Source organism: Symsagittifera roscoffensis, chromosome 3 (assembly GCF_963678635.1).
Source record: "Symsagittifera roscoffensis chromosome 3, txSymRosc1.1, whole genome shotgun sequence".
In the NCBI taxonomy this organism is placed as follows: Eukaryota; Metazoa; Xenacoelomorpha; order Acoela; family Convolutidae; genus Symsagittifera; species Symsagittifera roscoffensis.
Window position 1 is genome coordinate 40,744,625 of NC_087064.1, and position 23,510 is coordinate 40,768,134.

Sequence of the window (23,510 nt, forward strand, 5' to 3'; positions counted from 1 at the left end):
CAATTCTTTTTCTGCAAATTTTTCTCTTCTGGTCATGTACGAATAAGGGTAGAAACCTTTTTGTCGTATCAGACACTGTTGCTCCTCCGTCTCGTTTGCAAAATACTTGTTCAAAATTGACATTTTTTCTGCTGGTAGATTATCAACCAATTTTTGCAGGGAAGAATTCAAAAACTTGCATGAGTCAATAAATCTGAGGTATTCAAAACTTTTTTGCTCAGATCCGTTTTTCCTTTTTATAGTTTTAATTAAGACTCCAATGCTTAACGATATATATTTTTGGTCGGTGCTAGGTATAACACTCATTGTACTTGTTGGCTCGCATTCATGCAATGCGAGACAAATGTGGTGAAGGTCATAGTTCTGGATGTTATGTCCAATGACTGGGGTGAAATTTACAGTTCGTCTTGCGAGGTTGCATTTTTTATGTGCCCATCCCAAAAATTTTCCAGAAAAATGGCAATGGTCAAGACATTTTTCATGCTCATTGGTAAAATGTATACAGCAAATCCAACATGTTGATGTGTTTTCTTTGTTCAACGATTCTTGGCTTTCTAGAAATTGAGGAAACCGTCGCTTTTGATCATATATCTCTCTCGCTAATTGATGCAACTGATTGAGAAACTTTTTCATGCATTGATCAGAGCTGTCATAGTCAAAGAAGTAGGGCTGTGAATTTCCGTGTTCAATTACAGCCAATGAATACCCACAAGCTTCGTGTTTTTGTACAACTCAGGTAGTTGATCGCGATGGATTATCAGGACAAGAATCTACAGGTTTCAGAAATGATTCAAAATCAAAATAAATCACAAGTGGTACAAACCACAAGGCCTGGAGGTTTTTGAACTCGTATCTGTTGGTACCTTTTTCTGCTGAAGGCATGACTACTAGAGCAGGTTCATGATCCTTACAACACTGGATGTGTTGCTCGTGAGTTTCATCACTCCAACTAATGTGAAAGCAGTTTCTACATAAACGTGCAATTGGGCGATACTTACACCCTTTGATTTCGCAGATGAACTTTAACAAATCGATTATAAGTACATAGTGATGCTTTGCAGGCTCATACAAGAGAAGCAGGTCCATGTCAAATATTTCAGTTTGGGTGCTGTTATCTTGGTTTGGTCGTTTTGATATATACATAGGCAACAAATCTCCCTTGTGGTACTGGAACACATTTACCCGCACGTCGTTAAGTTGTTCAAATTTTCCAATTGAAGCGAAACTCATGGGTGAATCAAAATTACCTTGGGCTTTGTGTGCACTTTCAGCAGTGTATGTATCAGGTTGTGTCCGCGCAGCTGCTGGGTTCGCTTTTTGTTGATCAGTTAGAAGTAGGTCAACACCATGCTTCAGACTATAAGCAGCGGTAAAGCAAAGTTCGAAGCAATTATTATCTTCGTGATTTCTAATGTTTATCAAATTCTGGGACATTCGAATTCGAAAAGGCAAGTCAATATAAGATGACCCACGGATTGGTGAAAACTTTGCAAGTTTAACAAAAACTTGAATTACGTGTTGCAAAACCCAACCGCTTCCATAAGATGCAAAAGTCTCCAAAACTGCTTGCATTTTTTCGACCATTTCAAAAAACTCATCATCTTCTAATCCTAAGCTCATCACAGGTTTCATATCAGAGTTTGCATAAATGTCAATCCGCTCGTCGTGCTCAGTTTTACTAGAATCATTTATTACTTTAGGTTTTACCAAACCTAAATTAGCGCTGAACTGAACTTTTCTAGGTCCTTTTGCAACTCGATCGATTATGAGACTTTGAATTTCATCTTTTTTCTCTTGCATAAATTGCAAAAGGTCAATCGGCTGATTTTCATCCATGGGTTGGTTTCCGCCGATCACATACGTTTCAAGAACACCGAAAAAAGCAGACTCACTTTTTTGAAGATTGGTGCCGTTGATTTCGTCTTCATCGACAGCATGCACATCACCAAGAGCAGCATTAGCAGCGGCACTTGTAGTGGCTAAAACAGCAGAGGCAGCTCTCATAACAGGAAGACCATGAGTTGCTAGTAAATGAGCTGATAAGTTTTTGGGCGAATGAAATCCCAAATGACAATAATCACAAACACCTCCAAGTTGACCATGAGTGTGAAGAATATGTTTTTGTAAATTTGAAAGCATTTGAGTCGTGAATGAACACTCATTGCATCGATAAACAATAAGCCCTTTTTCAACAAAATGTTTGTCACGCTCATGGCGACTTCTATTGCTCTTATTTGCATATTTCAGTGGACAAAAATTGCATTTGAACATTTTTTGAAATAAGTTAAGCTATTGATTTTAAGAAAGAAAAAGAATCAAGTGATCTCAAATTACACTCAGAAACAACAGTAAATGGGAAGCATAACTGTTCGTCTACCAATTGCAAAGAAAACGGTTTGTGTTTTGCGCGCGTAATTTTGAATTTGAATTAAAGTTCCCGCCAAAATTTGAATTAGATTTGAATTTCCCGCCATAACTGGCAAACTCAAATTCGATTGGACGAAACAGATAAATTGTTGTTTGAAACATTAATAATTTTTACAAACGATAGAAATTAATCTAAGCCAACCAAGTTTGGGCTAAATTTTAATCCAAAATGATTTTAGAGCCAAGAGAGAAAAGTTTTAATTTTATATTTTATCAATTCAAAATATAAATTGATAAAAATTTCGAAATTGCGAATAAAAGTTGAGCATGTCACAACACATGATAGATCCTAAATATCCCAGTTGTCATGGGGACAGAATATCCTATAAAAATGTCAAAATTAGTATCAAAAACAGTTGAAATGATGAATAAGTAAAGCAAAAACTGAAAATTGACAGTTTTTTAACTTTCCAGGCGCATTGCTATCAATGATGTCAATCACGGAGCGGTTGCACGGTCCATGTCATCATGAATTTGTCTCAATTGTCTTTCGATTTGAAAAAAAAGTCCGAAAAAATACTTTTCTATAAAGAGAAATGATTTTGTTGTTTTAGGGGGGATTAAGGGGATTAGCGTTTTTCTCGAAGACTATTGAAAAAACATCTACTCCCACAATCTCATTAGTCGTGCCCCTCAATGCACTTTCATAATAACACCACTTGCTCACAACAAAAAATTGCGTCTTCTGGTTGAAAATCGCATTTTTTCGGAAAAATGAAAAAACGATGAGTCATCAATTAAAAAGTTTGATTTTTATTATTTTTCTCAAATATTTAGCATGATGATGAATACTTGTATTTTTTTCAAAATGATCATTTTTGGAGACAACAGTATCAATGATCAAATGGTAACTCCAATTTGTAGAAAAAGAAAAAAATTAATGTTTTTTTTTTCCTTTTTGTAATTAAAAAATCAAATCATCTTTTAAACATCTTTTATACTATTTTTCATTATGTTTAATTTGTATGATAACTATTTGAATAAACATATGACAACATAAGTTTTCATCCAAAATTATTTTTTTACAGTTTTTTTTTGACGTTAATTATCTTTTTTCAAAAAACTAAATTGAAATAAATTTTTAATCAGAACCCAATCATGTGATAATTAATGAACAAATACAAGATACAAACTCAAACTCAATTTTAAAGTTAAATTATTATACACAATAAATACAAACAAAAATCAATAAAACTCAACCTCAGTTTCAAAGTTATAAAAGGTCCAAATACTCCTGCGCTTTCTCTAGTGTTGTTAACTTCCTTTTTTTCTTTGGCGCTAGACAGAGAGAAGGGGTTAAGTTTTCCATGTGGTTGCTCACAGTAGCCTCAGGGGTACGCTTTGGAGTTGAGCAACCCGGTTCGTCAAGCCATGGTGATACTACAGGGGAAGGATCAGCTTTCGGGGTAACTACTGATGGTGATTCAATCTGTTCCATTCCCCATAAACGATCAAAAAATTCAACTTCTTCAAAGTATTCTAACTGGTTTTCACACATCGGAGTAACATCACAATCGTATTTATACAAATTTTTTTTTACTGGTTTTGATAAAGTTGAAATATCAACCTGAAGAGCAAGAGGCTCGTCAGGATCCGTATATTTACCAAAATTTGTAAGGTAACTCAAATACTTTATATTCAGTTCTTCGTCTTTCTTTGAAATTTTTAAGGAAAGTTTACTGAATAAATGTAAAAAATTTTTGGGAATCATAACGTGATGAGTACAAGTCCACTCATCATAATTGAAACTTTTTTCTTCGTTAATTATTGCTACAAAATTACCGTGAACGGTTTCATAAAAAATGGTTCTTTCGTGATTGGAATATCCGGCAATAATATAACAAGGCATCTTTGAAGAAAAGTTGGAAGAAAATTACAAACGTAACGCGGAGAGAAATGAAACTGAAATGAATTGTGAAAACGCGTCAAGAGATTAAAATAGGGATTGGTTCTTCTAAAATTAGAAATTTCAAGACCTCCTATGTAGTTTTTAATCAGTTTAATAAGGGAGGGCGTGTAAAATATTTATGTTACCTTGCGTGGTATTCTATGTTTATCTAAATTGCATTCAAACAAATAGCTTATATCAAAAATAACGTTTAAACATTGTGACCTTTAACACCCATTAAAATTCTTATCAGTTGTACATGCACAAAATACTTATCCATTTGAACTAAATTGCAATCCAATATCTTTGCGATATAAAGTAAATGTGTATATAAGTTAAAATAGATACAACGCTTTCTTTTGCAGACATATACAATCAATCGGAACCATTCATTTCTTTCTATTCAGTTTTGAATCAAGTTACTTTGAAATTTACTCGTTACAATGAATAAAACCAAAACAAGCACCACTGCAAATGCAGATAAAGATTTTGGCGATTGCTATTTCGATATTTCGGAAAACAGTAAAAGACTAGTGCGTGCTACATTGAAAACATATGACCAAACTGGAACTTATGTATTCCTGAAAGTTTTCAAAAAAGCAACTGAAGGCGCTGAATTTGAATGTGTACAAAGACTTTCCTTAAGCAGCGAAGAATTTTCAAAATTACTAAAGTCGGGAAAGTCAATCCGAGCGCAAACAAGTGAAATTTCTGATACTGTTGAAAACAAAGACAAACCACAATCTAACTGTAAACGAGCCAGGAAATCTCAACTTTCCTCGAACACAAACGATTTCAAGCACGACTCGAATTAATTTTACTTCACAAAATGGCAGAAGCTATGTTTGAAGTTGTAATACCTGATTATTTCAAAAAATTTCAACCAAATTTCAAATTTGTTATCACTGAAAAAATTCCTAATTTATCTACTTTTAAAAATTATGCTTTTGGAAGCCACTTCAAATCTGAATATTGCCCTTTTTCAGTCGAGAATGAAAAAAAAATTCATTACCATATATTGATTCAAGTAGATTCAGAGGAACAATTAAACCAATTTTTTCCTTCCCAAAATGTTTCAGTGTTCCTTGTATTTTCACTTGCTTCAAACACTTAGTTTCTCCTGCTAAAGATGTCAAAGGAAACGGTGAGTTATTTGACAAGCTTAAACTAGCTCTCACTTATTCAGCACAACCTGTTGCAGCCAATCTCGATTTGCTAGATTTCACTGCAATCAAAAAACGTTTACCCAATTTATTGCTTTCTGCAACATCATCTAACAAACAAACTTCACCAAATCAAAACGTTTGCAAGAAATCTCCGGCCGTTGGGGGACAGAAACGAATTGATAATACAGTTACGCCTGCTGCATCGTCGACGTCAAACAAATCCGTAAGAATTTCGACTTCAGTTTCAAAGAAACATACAGAAAGCAGACATGTTCAAACAGATGAGATGAATACAGAAACTTTGAAAAGATTTGAAAGTTTAATTAATGGACCCCATTCTGCCGCTTTTTGCAAAATAATGGATATTTTGACAAGTGGATATGGAAAACTTGATGTAGATACTGATGTGCTATTTGTGAAATTTATTGTTGAAGAGAAAGTTAAGTTTTAATTGATACTTTTCATTATTCCCTTTTTATTATATTGAGTTCAGTAAACATGATTTCAACTTTCGATTTAAAACTCATTCATGAAATTTTTATAGACTTAAAATCACAATATCCAGACATATCAGTCAGATTTCAGTATTTTTTAGCCACTTGTTTGTATTTGGACGCTGATATTAATTTGGATTTTGTTTTGAAAAACAGACCATATGGTGGTTTAATTGGAATAGACAATTCGTCGCTCGACAAACACTTGAAACATTTCAAATTTCTTAGAATACATGCTATATTGCATGACGCAGCGGGATATTTGCAAGAAAAAAATCATACCGGTCCTGGGTACACATATGTTTTGCCTTGTCCAATAAAAAACTGTTATCTGGGTCACGTGACAGGTATTGCGTTTTGCTTATTTCTTAAAGCATTCAAACCAAAGTTATTTCGTTTGTTGGAATTTTGAGTGAAAGTCATGTTAACCCAAAGAAAGAAAACTAAAAAATTGTTTTTAAACCATCTCATTATTTTAGATATTGAGGGATTTAAATGTGGCAAGAAACCTTTGATCATAAAGGAACTTTCCGTTTGCTCTGCTAATACAATTGATACAATTCATTTTCTGCCACCAATCCAATTCAACAATTTATCAAAAGAAGAGAAAAAAGCGTACAATTGGGTATCTAAATTTCTACACGGGCTTCGTTGGGACGAAGGTGAATACCCTTACTCATACTTGGATCAAATTTTTGACAGCATTCGTTTGAGGAACCCAAATTCCCATTTTTTTTGCTAAAGGTACACAAAAATCTGTTTTATTAGCTGAATACTTGAAATTACCCGTGACAAATTTGGAAGATTTTGGCTGCCCAAAGATTGAACAGTTATTGGGTCAAGAAAAACATATTTGCAAACAACATTCTCATTTACTTCCCTCACATCAATTATTAAAGCATTGTACCCGTAGAAAATCCAAAGTTTTTTTCGATTGGTTACAAAATGAACTGTCCAATGATGCAAACAACCTTATCTCCAAATTTGTTGGTTTACGCTTCAATGACTAATCAGAGTCCTGAAAACAATTTAACACCAAGAATTAAAGGCACTCTTACGCGGACAGGCATATTAGATTGTCGAGGAAAACCTCTCCTGCAAAAACTCGAACAAATTACACTGAACGATATCGAAATCGACAATTTACGGAAATTTTTTACAGTTCTTGACTACTTTCACCTGTACAATGTCCAGACTCCAGGAATTTCGCCAGTCAATTCCGTTGTTCAATCTCAACCTGGAAGGGCTGCAACCTCAGCTGGGAGAGGAAGACAAATCCATTTGCATGACCATCAGCTTCCAGCTGAACTGAAAGAATTAGTCAAAACTGATAATGTTGAGGAAATACATTTAGTTCAAGCCACTATCAGAGTTGCTGCTCATTTTGTTGTAAAGTTCAAATCTAATTGTAACCATGACAAATTCACAAAATATGAGTTTTTCTTCATTGAACGAGGAGTTGATTTGCCTGTTGAACCGAAATGACGAATCAAATACATATACCAAGTTTTGTGAATCATAATAAATATATTTATTGATTGTCTTCATTTTCTTTTGATCTTGTGTGATTACTAGTTGCTAACATGTCGTGTTTGAAAATTCAAAATTTCAAAAAAATATTTTTGCCAAAAGAAAACACACAAAATGTGAGTTTAACAGGTGAGAATTTACCAAAAGATTTATTAGACGAAATCAGTACCGGAAACGTAGAAAAAATTGTTCGGATACTTCTGACAGACAAAAACATAGCAAGATATATAATAAAATACAAACCAAACGGCAATAGATCAGAGAGAAAAAAAGGCGATTGGTATGCAGTTGTAACTATCAACCTTGATACAAATAAGCAAAAAAAAGTCTTCCAGTAAACATGGAAATTGAAGAAACCACCACTGTTGAGAACAATGATTGCGACTTTGTAGACATTGGTGGTGCCGAACAGTCTTTATCTCACGAAAACAGATCTTGGAAATTTTGTAATTCTGTTTCTCTTCCGTCTGCAGAAGTTGTCTTTTTCACACAAGTCTGTTTCATTTTCATTTTGCTCTCTTTATCTATTTCAAAATTGTCTTTTTACAATCTTAGTTGTGACGAGACTGCCATTTGGCTTTCAATACTATCCAGTACAGTTGGTTACATGTTACCCAATCCCAAGTTATAATAATGAATAAGATCATTTCAACAAAAGATCGTCTGTTTATGTCCGTTTCAGGTCCCTCGGGATCTGGCAAAACTGATTTAATTTTTCAAATGTTTCTCAAAGGTACATTCTATCTATCATATAACAAGATATTTTATTTTTATCTTCACGATCAACCCAAATACCGTTCCTTTGTTTCTCACAACAAATTTGATATTGAATTTATAAAATTGTCCAGCTTTGAAATTGTTAATAACTTACGAGATTGTATGATTGTCTTTGATGCTACCTGTGAAGAAATTTTTAATGAAAAAGATTTTGTTAAATTAGCTACAGCAGGTCGACATAAAAATGTTCATGTTATTTATGTCAAGCACAATTTATTTCAGCAAAGTAAGCAATCACGTACAATAGATTTGAATACAACTCACTTAATTTTGTTCAAATCACCTCGAGACATTCAACAAATTGATTATTTAGGCAGACAGTTGAATAATGCAAAATTCCTCCGTCATGCGTATCAGTTGGCAACGAAAGAAGATTTCGGTCATCTGTTGATAGACTTGGATCCCAAAACTTCAGAATGTCTTCGTTATTCGTCAAACATAGTTCCACCATCACCAACCATTTTCTATTTACCATCCTCAAAAGCAGTTATCACATCTCTTGAAAATGAAAGAGAAAGAATTATGTATATTGAAGCAAATGCTCAATAGTCGCCATTGTAGATCAATTTTGACAGGAGCTGATTCAAATTTTTTTAGATTTCTTTGCGATTTTTTTGTGAATGTTTTTCTGGGACATGTTCCATCGAGAGTAAGAAAATACCATTTGGAAAAATTGTTGACCCTAAGTTTAGTATCCGAGAAAAACGAAAAGTTTTGGCAAACAATATTTCACTGGTTAAATCAATCGGAGAATCGTGTTACATTTACCTGAAAAACTAGAACCTCAGGCATGTATGCTGAAGAATTCATCCTCATTCCTCGAAAAACATATGCTCCAGATGAAAAAACTGCACCACAATCTCAAATCCTTCATAATCCATTAATTACCAACATCTCCTATTCCTTTAACCCCTAATAATGTAGTACCAAATCTTCGAAAAAGAAATTTATCTGCACTTACTAAATTCAGTGATGATGGTGATGATGAAGCAGAAAAAAATTTTGAATCATACAATTCACTGCAGCAGACAAGCTCAAAAAGAACAGAAAAAAACGATGAAAAAAGTAATGGAAAAACCGCTGAAGTGTTTCGAAAGGTTATGGAATCCATTCAAGAGCTATTGGAAGCTAATAAATTGGAAAGGGCAAACATCGTGCTAAAGCAGTTGTTCAAAGTTGAATCCTTGACTTTAGGTGTTGACGGATATGTTTTAATTCAAGGAAAACCAACACTCGTTAAAATTGAATCTTTTTTGTACGATACACAGCAAAACACAAAAAAACATGAGGGTGTTTTTTATCCACAAATTTTGAAAGAACTGAATCTTGATCCTAGCTTAGTGTCCAACACTTATGCCAAACAGATTCTCCGCTCGCTTAACAGCGAAGCAGCTAAGCCCTCAACTTCTTCCTCCTTCGTCTCCGACGACAACCCGACAACTGAGTACTCGAAGAGATCTAAACCCTCCTCTTCGAAGACTCGATCGACAACTCCCAAACCCAAAACCAAGCAATCCGACAAAAGAAAAACCCAGAAAAAAGAATTTTTCCCCACCACCAACGACGACGATGACGACGATGATAAAAACTATGAAAGCAGTAAAGAATCGTTTGCGACGACGTCAACAAAAGAATGGAAATCCTACTATCAGTGAAGAAAAGAAACTCAAATTACTCTACACGAAAGGTCCAGCTGCATTTGGTAGCGTTAAAAATTTAACAAATGCTAGTCAACTCTCACCAAAAAAAGTTAAAAAATTTCTGAGATCTCAATCATCACATACAAAGTATGGATTGTTTCGTAAAACATATCCTCGGCTAAAAGTGATTGTTAACGATATCAACGAAATTTGGTCTCTTGACTTGGCTTATGTTGATAAATTGGCTAAATATAACCGAGGGGTACGATATTTGTTAGTTGCTGTCGACTGTCTCTCTCGCTACTTACGAGTGGAACCCCTGAAGACCAAATATGCTAAGGAAACAACCGAAGCTTTCAAAAAAATGATCAAAACAAAACAACCAAAAAAAGTTTGGGTTGACAAAGGTACCGAGTTTAAAGGAGAGTTCGAAAAGTTATGTACTAAACGAGAAATCATCAAATACAATACTCACAGTGAAAAAAAATCAGCGTTTGCCGAAAGAAACATTCGATGGCTGAAAAGTATTATGTACAAATACTTGGAGTTTGAATGGACTTACAGTTATATTGAAAAATTACAAAGTTTTGTTCAAACGATTAACTCACGCGTTAATAGAGTAACAAAATTGGCTCCAAACAAGGTCACAAGAAAACATGTACCTGCTTTAGTTTCATTAATTGCAAACAGTTCATCGAAGTTGGTACAGAAACCAAAATTTTATGTTGGTGACTAGGTGCGAATAGCGAAGACTGACTTACCTTTTAGAAAAGGTTACAAGCAGATTTTTACAGACGAAGTTTTTGAAATAGTTGCCATTCCTACTGTAAACCCTTCAACATACAGTCTCATTGATGCGGAAAAGGAAGAAATCAGCGGAAAATTTTATGAAAAAGAACTTAGTTTAATTGGAAACAAAGCTGATTATAACGAAAATGGGCAGTGATGAGTTTACTGTACATTTGATTTCAACAGCATCAATGGATTATTTCCCAGACAACACTTTGGCCAGTTTTAGAAATTTTTGTAAAGAAGAAATAGCTTTAGACGGAGATTGGAGAGTTGCTCTCTCAGAAATAATTTTCCCCACAAAATTAAACAATGTTACTGATGAGGAATTTACGTACTTCAGAGCATCCGAAATAGTAGCCAGTAAATCCAACGCTGGCAATCGGAATACAATTTCCAGACCCTACTATGGCGAAAAAGTTTTTATCAAATCAGGAGAGTACACTTTTATAGAACAATTGATTAATGAGATAAAAACAAAACTCAAAGACAAAAATCATTTTGATGCGAGTCCTCAAGAAATCACGAATAGCATGAGCATTTGGATGAACGCAAATGAAGGAATCTCATTCCCAAGTCCCCAAATACCCAGTCTGTTAGGCTACAATGCAAAGCTTGATGAGAACGGTGAATATCACATTGGTTACAAAATGATACCCTACTTCGATGCATCTTATGAGGGAAACGAACTGTACGAATCTCATTTCCCATATGACTTATCAAGTGGGACAAGTCTAATTTTTGTCTATATTGACATTATTCAATACCAAACTGTTGGTGATGCAAAGGTCCCATTGTTACGCGTCATTGATTCAAATAGACGGATCAAAAACGGTAGTGCCTGCAGCATTGAACCTAATCATCGAAAAAACTTCACTAATTTAGACTACAAAAAGTTATTCACTTCATCTGTACAATCAATATCGGTACAGTTGCGCACAGAAACTGGAAGACTAGTGCCCTTTGCAGGAACTGGTAAAGTTGTGTTGACTCTAAAATTCAAGCGCTTTGATTGAAAACCAATGGAACAATATTATGCAAAGCAAGCTTCACTTCCTCATTTCTCTGGACACTACCGACAACGCGGCAGTGGATTTGGCGCTTTGGCTGCTGGTATTGGTCGTGTTGCTATACCGTTTGCACGACGGGTTATTCTACCGGCTGCGAAAAAACTGGGCAGAGAACTTTTGATGAGTGCAGCGCCAGAACTAATTGATGTCGCTATGAAAAAGAAGTCTCCTAAACAAGCATTGAAAAACACTGTCACAAAAACTGCAACAAAACAACTCGGTGGTGGTAGACGTCGTCGTCGAAAGACACCATTGAATGGATTACGAAGAAGAAGGTCAGTAGGGGCTCGAAAAAGAAAAACAACCATTCGAAGAAAAACCAGACCAGTGAGAAGTCGAGCAGATTTTTTCTCAAACATAAAAAATGATCGCTAATTTGTTACCCAATGAAGCTACCCATAGCTCTCTGGATTTTTTTGAAAAACAATCTCTTTTGATTACTTTTGAAAACGCTTTTGATCAAAAAATTGGACCTGTCTATTCACCTAATGGACCAATGCTTGAATTTGAAATCACCGGTGACCGTAATAATTTTGTTGACCTGCAAAAAATTTATTTGGAAATACGATGCAAAGTAACGCAATCAAATGGAGCTGATCTGCGATACGACAACACTGATCCTACTGTGTCTGATTCACCGTTCCTCGTAAACAACTCCCTGTATTCCCTTTTCTCTGACTGTACCCTCTCTGCTAATGGACTCAAAATCTCAAATGCCATAAAAGCTTTATTGGAACAGAATTTTCTAACAGCAAAGGAGCCAAGGACTCATGGCTTAAGTGTCAGGGATATCGTTTTGAAAACAATCCCGCTGCAATAGATGCAGCTGATTTCACATCTCAACGAGAACTGGTCCGTGAATCGAGGGAAATTTGGTTCTATGGACCCGCTGGAGTTGATTTTTTCACATGTGACAAGCATTTGTTGAGCGGTGTTACCCTCAGACTTTCCTACAGACGTTCTCATGAAGACTTTCTCATTATATCGGAAGATGCTGCCAAGCATTACAAGCTGCAAATACTCGAAGCGAACCTATATGTTAGAAAAATGACTGTGACTGACCATGTGCTCTCTGCCATTGAATCAACTTTGCTCAAAACTCCTGCGAACTACCCATATCAAGAAGAAATTACAAAAACATTTCTTGCAACAGGTGGTCAGCGCAGCTGGCAACAGGAAGATATTTTTGCTCGTGAACCGGTGAGACAAATTATCATAGCATTGAACACAAATAATGCATTTCTAGGAACAAACCGAACGAATCCTTTTCATTATCAAAAATTTGGATTGGAGCAAGTTACTTTGAGACGAAATGGTTTACCAATAGCAAGTACACCAATCAGTACACAAGATCATAAACGTCTTTTCTTCAACACACTATCAGCTCTGGGTTTGTTGCACTGCGGGCTGGGAATCACTCTGGATAACTACCAACAGCACTTTATTATGTGTTTTGATCTCACTAGCACACAGCAGGCAGCTCATGACTTCTTGCATCCAGAACTTACTAACTGCTCAGTTTCACTCGATCTTCAATTCTCAAACGCTTTGACAGCAAACCTGGAAATTTTTGTTTGGGGTTTACGCTCATCCAATGTATATATAACCTCCGACCGCAAAGTTACAAAGAACGTCCTTCCCATTTCGACAGTCTGAAAATGGATGAAACCCAGTTGCAGGACCTCATTCAGAATTGTAAACATCTGAAATATAAGTTTTTTGGAGTATTTGCAGCCGACAATTTTCCACCTCTCATCCCAAACAATATCTTTATGATTGTGAACACTTCAAAATCAGATTCTCCGGGGACACATTGGATTGTGATATGCAACAGAAGAAATGTTTTATACTTCGCTGATCCTCTCGGTCTTCCTCTTTGGCAGTACACCAATCTGTATAAACGATTGAACGAGAATTTTCATCAGGTGACTGAATTGATGACAAACTTTCCCATGCAAGACTCAAACTCAACCATGTGCGGTTCTTTTTGTATTTATATTAAACATTTGATTTTTGATAAAAACTTTAATGGTGATGCTTCTGATTTTGTTTACATAACTGATCATGTTTTGAAACGTTTCCTAACTCACATGCTTACCCATTAACTAACCATTTAATATGGTTGATTTATACATTTTACAATTTAATTTTGAACAATACATTCTTTTAGTAATTGAAATTTTACCCAATTGTTAACTGAATAGCAGTAATTTGAGAAGTTAAGCTTTTTATCAAAGTGAGAAAAAAAGTACAAAATCGATCTATGGGGGGATATCACCATACCAGCAACTGTTGCCTCCTTTCAGTACAATTTCCGGACGGGTTTCGAAACGCCGCCTTTAGGCTGAGAGTCGAGCGCCATGCGTTTTCCTCTACTCGGACCCCAAGAAATTTTGTTCCACTTCAATTTTATAGTAACAAGTTAGGTACAAGTCTTAGAAATGATTGCAGCAAAATTAATGGGCACTTTTGGCTTTCATCAGTGTTCTCGTTTTTCAAGATCTTTAGACACTTCAACCTTTTAGCTCTTTCAATCTTTCTATAAAATCAAAGCTTTTGTCATAGATTTCAGACGTTTATTTTTCAGTCTCCTGTAGACACGGAAAATGGAAATGTCTAAATTTTCAAGCCAATTTCATTATTTTAGAGTTTTCAGTGTTTCGTAATTTTTCCTTATTTTTTAGCTTCATTTGGCTTAAAGTAATTTTTCATTCTTATTTCGGTCAAATTGATTATTAAATTTTGCCTAAATAGAGGTGGCGGCCGCCGCACTTGACGAATTTTCCTTTCTTCGAGATTCAGCAATAAAACATGCATTTTTGAAGGAAATCGTTCACCGCAGCCAACAGTTAAGCTATGCTGCCGAAATCTTGTGCTTTCCTATATACCATATAGTTTGGTCGCATATAATAGGTATATAACGTCATTTTACATGTAAACAAACCAATACCCCCAAACTTTAGAAGGGAAAACATGCACCGACCAAAACCTAATTCCATTCCCGTTTCCACAACGTTCAGTGGGAATACTCAATAATATACCGAAGTTTTACATGAGGACTATTAGGTATAAAACTATACATGGTGACAATTAGGATTATTACATAGTGACCATTAGGTATAAAATTATACATGGTGACAATTAGGATTATTACATGGTGACCATTGCTGATCATTTAATACATGGTGACCATTATGATTTATACCTAATGGTCATCCATGTATGACAACCCCCCGATCCTAACGCACTATATGCATACTACTAGCTTACAACGAACACAGTCGAAGCCGTTTTTTCTTTGGTCAAATCGGTCAAAACATAACACAATTGGATCGATTCGGTCAAAACAAAACCATTTTTAAGCAAACCGGTCAAAACATAGCCACTTTTGGTATGTTTGATTGAAACGTAAGTCCAACAACTCAACCCGGGCTACACGAACCTATGATGCCTAATTTTGTAGCAATTTCTATTATATTTTGCGGCTGCCCACGCTGAGCTTTTTGACAGAGGTTTTGACAGTAACAGTCAAATGATGTCCGAGTTGGTTTTAGTTTAGGACGCTTCGACTTATTCCCGATAAAGTCGAACAGGGTCGAACAAACTCAAACAATGTCCGGTAAAGTCGAACAAAGTCGATCAAAGTCGAACAATCTCCGGTATAGTCGAACAAAGTCGAGCGAAGTCGAAAAAAGTCGAATAATGTCCGGTGAAGTTGAGCAAAGTCGAAAACGGAATTCGTTCAATTCAAAAAGTTGAAATCGGACATCGTTTGACTGAAAAAGTTAAAAAACATGCATCGTTTGACCATTTCGGTCGAATCATGAGTCGAGCACCTCAACCCGGGAAGGGTCGAGCCTTGAATGACATTTGGTTACGGAAATTGAAAAAGAAAATGGAATAACAACTCCACTTTTTGAGCAATGGCGTTGTTTTGAGTTCTGTTACTGAGTCAGGGACAATCAAATTCTCCACTGAAGTAAGATCTCGCATACAAGTTTAGACGTGATTAATGGACAAAAATTTATGTTGTTTTTTTTTGACAATTATAATTGATGAAAGTAATAAAAAAATAGGTGTTCAAAGGATTTCTAATCGATTACAACCGTGATAATTTCCTAGAGATAATTATCGTTATCATCTATTTTATTTAATTATCATGCATTCAAAAAGCATTTTCAATCAATTATAATCGATTATTTCGAGAACAACCTCTTATTTTGCCTAAGTTTTGTCATACCAAAAAACTTTTTTATTACATCCAATGAGTCAATTTTTTATCTGTCATTAACAAAATCTCTACGAACGACATGTTTTTGTCTTACTTTGGTTCATCTTTGGAACAAAAGTAGTTTCAAAAGGATCCTCTCATAAAGAATGAAAAGTTCCACGGAAGTTGAAAAAGACATCCGAATAAATCATGAAACTAAAGCAATGTGCGGACATTTGGTGGTTTAATTGACTTTGAAATGTGCATCATGAAACAACTTCAAAAAAAAAAAATGAAGAAAAAAAGTTACAAATAAGACTTGATTTGAAATAATGAAACAATTTTTCTTTTTTTCACATAAACCAACGTCAATAAAAAGCATAAAGTACAGTAATTCCGATGCAAGGTCGAAAACAAATTGTGCAAAAAATGGATTGTAATGAATTCTTAGTGCACAACATGGCTCTTTTCCAGTTTCCCCCCTTTCAAAATACCGAGTTTTATGTTTGTTTTACGTGTTATTACGGCTAAATACGTGATGTTACGTTGTAAAGTATGAAGAACAAATCTGTTCAGAATTGTCGATTTGTTCACCACGCCAAATTTCATTGCATTATGACAATGTTAAATAGACTTTTCAGTATTGATTTTGAAAGGGGGGAACTGGAAAAGAGCCCACAACATGACTTAGAAATCAGAATAAAAATTCAATTATAAGTGATTCGTGCAGATGAAATAAAGTACAGTAATTCCGATGCAAGGTCAAAATCAAATTGTGCGAAAAATTGATTGTAATGAATTTTTAGTGCACAACATGACTTAGAAATCAGAATAAAAATTCAATTATAAGTGATTCGTGTAGATGAAATTTCAACCTTTTTTATGAGATGAGATAAATTTCAATGTGTCAAAACAAGACAAATTTTGCAAATCGAATTGTGGGCTGTCTTTCAAAAAACAACCCAAACTACCCAAGAAACAATCCAAACAACTTTCAAGAAACGACCCAATTAAATTTACACAAAAGTTTTATGCAAACCCAAAAACTGTTGGTGAAAAAATACTAGTCAGACGATTGTTTTATGAAAATGCTTGTCATAAAATTACATGATTGAAATAGTGCATACAGAATTTGCATACCAAAAAAATGAAGCAGTTTTCGTTTTTTTTTACATACACCAAAGTCTACAAAAGCATAAAATCAAAGTGATTCCGATCCAAGGTTGAAGACAAACCAGGCAAATAAAATGGATAATAACGGTTTTGTAGTGCGCAACATGAATTAGAAATTAGGTTAAAAATTCATTTACAACCGGTTAAACTTAAATCGAAAAATAGATTGACTAAAAATTGATTATAATCGATCAACATGTAATTTATTTGATTGTAATTTGACTTCAAAAAGAGATTATATCCAATGATTTGTTGCTCAAAACCATTTTTTTTAAATTTTACTGAGACTGGAACTAGAATCATAGTCTAATTATTTACTAAAGCTTCAAACTAGATGCAGGATGGAATATTGGTGTGAATTTTAGGGCAAAGTAGAGGTGTTGTTGAAGTTTTTTTAAACAAGAGTTGTCTGTCCAAAAATTAACAATAAGCGTACCAAGTCACGCAGCGCAGAAAAGTTTTCCGGATATAGAATTTTTTCATACGCCATGACCCGCAAATCACAAAAGCTGAGCAAGAAAAAACTAAATGGGCAAATGTTTTCAATAAAATCAATGAACTGGACACTCCACATATGTTGGAATAGACTAACTTTGTTTGGATCACCTTTCAAGATAATTGATAACATAAGTTATACAATATGCTTTTAATTTAGTGAGTTTAAGTCCGGGATGGCTTTCTCATAATTTCGGATCTGGTACAACGACTGTTCGTCACGCTATCTTTTTTTTTCGGCCGGATAGTTTCGTGCAACTTCTTAGTCTAATTCCGATCCTACTCTTGCTCCTATTTTTCCGAATCTCAATAGATCTAGTATGTAGTAGTAGTAGTAGTAGGGATTTAGTGTTTCCACAAGGGGTCCAGGCCCCTGTCATCCTTCACGTCTCACATCGCGAGTCTAGTTCTACAATTGTTTGTCGCACAATCACATGCAAGCTTCCATGTGCATTTATTTCTTTCGTCATAGAGTGCAAATGTATTCCAGAACACTTTGAGCAGGGCGCCTTTCAGTCCAGACCAATTTCGCAAATCTATCCTAAGTGCATTCGCAAGACGACATGTCTGGTAAAAGAAATTTTGTTCACACCTGTACTTTGATGGACGCTTTAGCTGAAACATAGGATAGCGAGAGAAATCTATGTATTGTGGAACATCAATCATAAAAGTATCGTATCGTTTCAAAATTAATTTTGCCAGCAGTAACAGGTTGTTCAATTGTATGTACATGGGCAGTGGTAAAATTTGTAGTCGTTTAAGTTTATCTTTGTAATTGGTATGTTTACTATGCAAAATCCAATTTACCGCCCTTTTTTGAATTATCTCGTATTGTGTCATGACGTATTTGTTTAGACCTATGCAAGAACTAGCATACATTATTACGGGAATGACCATCGATTTATACAGGTTTAATTTTGCTTTCCAGTGTAGATTTGATGTATTCCTCTTTATCATGAAAAACACTCTGTTTGCCTTTACGCATGCTTTTTCCATATGTTGGCTCCATGTTAGATCATTTGAAACGATTAGTCCAAGGTCTTTCTGACAGTCTACATGAGCTATTTGTTCATTATTGAAATTAAAAGAAAATTGATTTTTCCCAAAATTCAGGTGCGTACATTTATCTACGTTGAAAGGCATATTGTTTTCCAGGGTCCATAGATTCACATTGTCAAGGTCTTTTTGAAATTCATCCCTCCCCAAATTTATGCTAATGAATTTGGCATCGTCTGCGAATAATAATGGTATAACTGTATTGCATTTGTCAGGCAGGTCATTTATGAAAACCAAGAAAAACAAGGGTCCCAAAATACTGCCCTGGGGTACACCGCTCGTTACTTTTTCTGAATTTGATATTTCGCCATTTACTCGTACGACTTGAGACCTTTCTGTTAGGTATGATTTAATTAATTTCAAGTTTTTATCCCTGACTCCTTGTTCGAATAATTTCCGCACTAAAATTCCGTGGTCAACACGGTCAAAAGCCTTACTATAATCTGTAAAAACCGTTTCGATACTGTCGCCATTTTCATGACCGTTATAAAATAGCTGCAAAAATGTTAAAAGCTGAACAATGGTCGATCGGTTTTTCCGAAGTCCGTACTGTGCCTTGTGGAAAATCTTTTCAAAATGTTCATATAATCGCTTGAAAGTTATTCGTTCTAGAATTTTCGAGATTACTGAGAGCAGAGAAACAGGTCTGTAATTTTCAATGTCACTTTTGTCATCTTTTTTATGCAAAGGGCTAATGATGGCTTTTTTCCAACATGCGGGAAAAGTACAGGTTTGAGAAATTTTTCGGAATATCTGATAGATTGAATGAGATAATGTTTCTGCATTTTTGAATAGAAAAGGAGGTAGATCGTCCCGGCCTGTGCTTTTGTTTACATTCAACAGTTTGCATATTTCTTGTTCTGAAAAATCGATATTTTCTAAAATTGGTTGATTTTTGTTACTGCATTCGTTTTCGTTAAAAATTGACGACTCCACATATACTGATGCAAAAAATTTTGAAAACAAAGCTGCTTTTGAGACATCCGTATCTGCATTTTCGTTTTGATAATGCATTATACTAGACAAAACTGAATTTCGGAAAGCCCTAAAGTATTTGAAAAATTTGCCGGTTGATCTTTCAGCTGCCATGGATTCCTCATAACTAACTTTATCGATTTCGATAAGCTGGTCTGTTTTCGATTTTAATAACACTACTTTAGTATGTGACTCATTGTGATTTTTCCGAGCAGTGTTCAAACATTTTATCATATTTTGGAGGTTGATTGACTAATCCAGGGGGGTAAGGATGTACAATGTTTTGTGCGTTTAGGTATCGTACTCGATAAAAGATCCAACAACCATTTGTACCAATGTTCTACTATGACATTTGGATTTGACCAGCAATAAGTATCGAAGGGGTTATCAATAATTAAATCATTCAATAATTTGTAGTCACCGTTGCTAAAACTCAATGTTGACTCCTTAACATATTTTCGCTGGTATAAGCAGGATATTTCAATATGGAATTTCGTCTTTATCGGATAATGGTTTGACATTTTTTGTGAAACTATTTTCATTTTGAAATTTGCAAATATCAGTAACCTGAATATTTTCACTCACAAAAAACAGATCAAGGATTCCTGTTGCAGCTGTATGAAAATCAATTTTTTGAATTAGATCAAATTTCTCGATAAAAGTTAGAAAATTAGCTTCAATCGAATTTTGCGAAGAAATGCTACTCCAATTTATTGTTGGGAAACTGAAATCCCCATAAATAATCAAACCGTCACATTTACTTCTGAGTTTCAAAATTTCGGAAAACATCTTGTGTATATCTTCCGTATTAAGTGAATATTTACTGTTTGCAGAGGGCAGCTAACGGGAGATGACCAAAATTTTTAGATTTACTAAAGTGACATAGCACGCTACGACTGAACCGTTTGTATCATATCCAAAATTTGCATTTTCTGACAAAAACGATCTTTTTACTTATATCATAGTTCCTCCATGTGATGTCTGGCCAATTTTTGCTTTTCGGTCAGATCGAAAGCAATTATATTCATTTAAAAATAGTTCTGTCTCCAATATTTCAGTTGTTAACCAGGTTTCGGATAAGCAAACGATATCAGGTTTATTCAAAAGTATAAAATTTGAAAAGGTTTTTCTACGGTCCAGCTTGAAAATGCTTCTGATATTGTAACAAATTACTTCTATATCCCCTGAAGTTTTCAATAGACATTCTGATGTGGTTTCGGCTCTGTTATTTAAAAACAAAACACCTTTCCGAATTTTGATACTTTTTGGATCACTTCCGTTATTTAATAGTTCTCTCCTTCTTTTCAGCAATTGCTGTTCTTTTTCTTGTTCATCCTTATTTAGGGATTTCGATATAAAAACAGCGTAATTCACACCCATATATCTTGGTTCATAAGTTTTCAGCATTGATGCGCGAGATTGTATTTTGTCAACTGTATACATGTTTCTAAACTTGACTAATAACTGCCTGGGTTTTTAAAGTTTGGGTCAAATTTACCAAGTCTACGAAATGAAGAAATTTCATTCGGTTTAACACCCAATTTGTTTATGCATTCGCATAAGGCTTTTTCCTCGTGTTCAAAAATTTTAGCCCTCTCTATTTTTTCGTTTTCATTCGAACTTTTGTATTCAGGTATGCCGCTAAAACGTAGTTCAAGACCGTATTCATTACCTGATTTAAGCACATCTGAATACTTAGCCTTTTGATTTTGAGGAGCATTCGATGCATCTGCGATTGACTGCATTACCGACTTGGCTATTTGAAGTGTATCCTTCAGCTCTTCAATACCACGAGTGATGTCCTCGTGACATTTCCCACCGCCCAGTTTTGATCCGGTAGTTGAGCAACCAGTACACATAAATTTCACATTTGCAGATCGTTTCAGGAATTTGTACTCATCCACAGAGTAGCCCATACACTCACTATGAGTCCACCTCTCACATAACTCGCACGATATCCAGTTATCACCGTTTGGCTTGCTACAGATGGTGCACATCTCATGATTCTTTGAGGCCAATCTTGACCTCGTACCAGGCATATTTTATTTGAAAACAAACTATTTAAAGTAAAATCTGTATTTCAGATTTTACTTTTTCTACTACCTGATCGAAAACAGAGAGAGGAGTTGAAGTCAACGATATAATTTAACTGAATTGAGTATATCGATGTTATCCATGAATCTATTTAATAAGTTTATCACAACAATTAGTGGTATTCTTGCGAGATTAGAGCAGAGGAAGAGCAACTGCTTTCTAAGTTGAATTTTTCCTTCTCTGACCGAAACTATAAATAAGCATTATAAGTCTTAGTCATGGATCATGCATGGTTAGTTCTAAGTATTTTACAGTGATAATTAACAAGAATTTATTTGTATATAATAAATACTTGTTTTGAAGTGGTCCCACCCATCCGGGCGGAAGTTTTTAAGTTATGTTTTTTACAGTAAAGTACAGTAAAGGATGGATGGGTGGATGCTGATTTTTTTGAGTAGATTCCTTGAGAATAAAGAGAGTTGGTCCGTTTTGTGAAATAGTTGTTGTCGTAAAATAAGTAGAGATTGACGAGTACTGTAGTGAGTTGAAGAATCGTGTCGATGCTGCAGATTGATATAGTGATGTTTCGTTTTCGTTCCTTACGAGGCCAAACTGTGCACTGGATTATGTGTCTGTATATTCCTGAATTCCAGGGACAAGTCTCTAAACATGTGAAAAGTTAGTCGGAACGATCAAAGGAAAGTAGAGAACAAAAGGAAAACAAAGGGAGCGTCCTTATTGCGGAATCCGCTTACAATGCACAAAATGCACAGTTTGGCCTCGTAATTTTAAGTAGCGCGAGAGTACGTGCAATCTCAAATATTTATCACATAGTGAGATAGTGTTTGACTTTTCTGAGTGAAGCGCCAAGCGATTAGGATCCATAAGTCTGTGTTCAAAACTAATTGGGCCATTGCGCTTGTTCAATGGATACTTTTACTGCGATGTTGGCTCTTTAACCTATTTCTTGTGAGTTTTGTGACTCCGGCAAGCAAAACCAATAAATTTGCCATTCCAGAGCCGGAACGTCGTCGATCTTTTCTAATCGTTTCTTTTGCTCTGGGAAATCTTTTATCTGAAATATTTTTTGTTTTTGAGTTTTCAATATCTTTGATTTCTTTAGTGTTTCACGTGGTCTTTTTTAAACTTTGAATTGAAGTTCAAAGAATTGTTTTATCCAGTTTAATCTGGGTTTATTCTGGCTTAAGTACTGTGAAGTTTTCCTCTACATGTTTTTGGCATGGTGGTGTTAGTAATCTGCGTTGGTTATTCAAGCTTAGCTTTAAATCCTTCTTCCAAACGGGTTAAGGGAAACTCTGAAAGTGAGCCAAAGTTCTTATCTGTTAGTTTGTCAAGCAAGAGGTTCATTTATTCCTAAATTTTGTAATTGAGAGTTATGCTGAATTGTGCGGGGTGAATGCGTGCAACGTGGGCGAGTCAAAAAGCAAATTGAGAAATTTTACAGGATAAAGCACAAAGTAAAATAAATTTTTATTGTAGCTTTTTACTCATTATTAAATCATTGCTTCGTATAAAAAAATTTACCCCAGAATTGTATTAAATTATTGCTGCGCTGAACTTTTTTTGCATTTTATAAACATACAACAAAAAGTTAGTTTTTTGGATTTGAAAGTTTTACAAAGTTTTCATTTTTTGCTTTATTTTTTTTTTGTTTTCAGAACTCACTTGTGGAATCTAAAATGAAGGCGTGAGACACACGTGTAAGATTGATGAATTAAGTAAACGAAACTAATTAGTATGGAATATAAATTCAAATTTACTGTGG

At 34.9% G+C, this 23,510-nt stretch overlaps 1 protein-coding gene across 1 annotated transcript in view; it reads right to left on the reverse strand.

Annotated features, from left to right (window-relative positions):
• Positions 1-21,894, reverse strand: part of LOC134842828 (uncharacterized) — a 554,076-nt gene extending 532,182 nt beyond the window's left edge. Inside the window, exon 1 of the mRNA XM_063859327.1 lies at positions 21,870-21,894. The gene's annotated coding sequence lies outside the window, so the exon portion shown is untranslated. The remainder of the gene's footprint in view (positions 1-21,869) is intronic.
• Between the last annotated feature and the right edge of the window lie 1,616 nt (positions 21,895-23,510).